The sequence below is a fragment of the Bubalus bubalis genome, chromosome 3, assembly GCF_019923935.1.
Source record: "Bubalus bubalis isolate 160015118507 breed Murrah chromosome 3, NDDB_SH_1, whole genome shotgun sequence".
Classification (NCBI taxonomy): Eukaryota; Metazoa; Chordata; class Mammalia; order Artiodactyla; family Bovidae; genus Bubalus; species Bubalus bubalis.
The window spans coordinates 145,276,844-145,278,227 of record NC_059159.1 but is presented as its reverse complement, the minus strand read 5'-3'; the positions used below and the strand labels follow the sequence as shown (position 1 = coordinate 145,278,227).

The 1,384-nt window shown below is 40.8% G+C and overlaps 1 pseudogene; it reads right to left on the bottom strand.

Annotated features, from left to right (window-relative positions):
- Positions 1–881: 881 nt before the first annotated feature.
- On the bottom strand, positions 882–982 carry LOC112584076 (annotated as a pseudogene).
- Between the last annotated feature and the right edge of the window lie 402 nt (positions 983–1,384).

Sequence of the window (1,384 nt, the reverse complement as noted above, 5' to 3'; positions counted from 1 at the left end):
CATCCATCCAGAAGCATGGAGATCTTTCTTGATTGGTTTCTCCCCTCATCCCACATAGCAACCTTTCAACAAGTTCAGTCATTGGCCCTCTGACTTTTCTCAGATTTATTAATATCCACTTCTCTCCACCTCTGCCTCAGCACCCTAGTTCAAGCGACTTCCATCTCTCTTCTGAAGAACCCTGACACTTCCCAACTGGCCAGCCACATCCACTGCCACACTACCCACTTTCCATCCTATTTGTTTGCATAACAATGTGAAAGTGTTTAATGCTAATAAAGTATATACTTAAATTGGTTAAAACGGTAAATTTTGTGTTAGGCATATTTTGTCACAGTATAAAAAGGGGGTATGGTGTTGGGATGGTTCCATTGCAGACAGAGAGAAAAGCAGGTACAAATGTCTTGTGGGAAGACAGAGCATGGATGAGAGGAAAGCCAGCAGGGCTGGTTTGTCAAGATTTGGAGGATGTTTTATGGCCTGAGATGAGGCTGGGGTCACAGGCAGCGAAAAGGCCATAGAAAATCTGGATATTGATATTTGTCCTGAGATCACTGGGAGATTGTTGTTGAGCCTTCAACAGGACAGCAACAGAAATATGTTTTTAAAAATTGCCATGGACTAGGATGGAAAGGGGAATCTTTTGTGGCTCAGACGATAAAGCGTCCGCCTACAATATCAGCCCTGCTGGCTTTCCTCTCATCCATGCTCTCTATTCCCACAAGACATTGGTACCTGCTTTTCTCTCTGTCTGCAATGGAACCATCCCAACACCATACCCCTTTTTATACTGTGGCAAAATATACCTAACACAAAATTTACCATTTTAACCAATTTAAGTATATACTTTATTAGCATTAAACACTTTCACATTGTTATGCAAACATATAGAACATTTCACAAATTTGTATATCATCCTTGAACAGAGGCCATGCTAATTGTATTGTTCCAATTTTAGTCTCTGTGCTTCTGAAGTGAGCACTTTCTCCCTTTTGACCGTAAAGTTTGACTCATCCTGTGTTTATTCAGGGAAGCCTTCCAAGACCAGGGCCATCACAAGTCATACATCCCCTTGACTGCCCAGCACCCAGTGTGAGTTTTATGCTTGTTCCATTGACATCTGCTCTCTCTCACTAAACTATGAACTCCTTGAAGGCAGTTCTCATTGTCTAAACGAATGCTAGGTACACAGTGGAAGCTCAGTGTATCCTAGTTAAATGAATAAACAAAGAAATGCAATTCTACCTTCAGTGAAGACCATCTTTGACATTATAGAAAACTCTGTAGTTCTACATTGCCTTGAACTCCATTCCAGAGAAAGAACTTGACTTTTGAAAAACTAAAATCATTGATAAAGTGTGTTTTTTCCCCTTTTCTCAAAGAG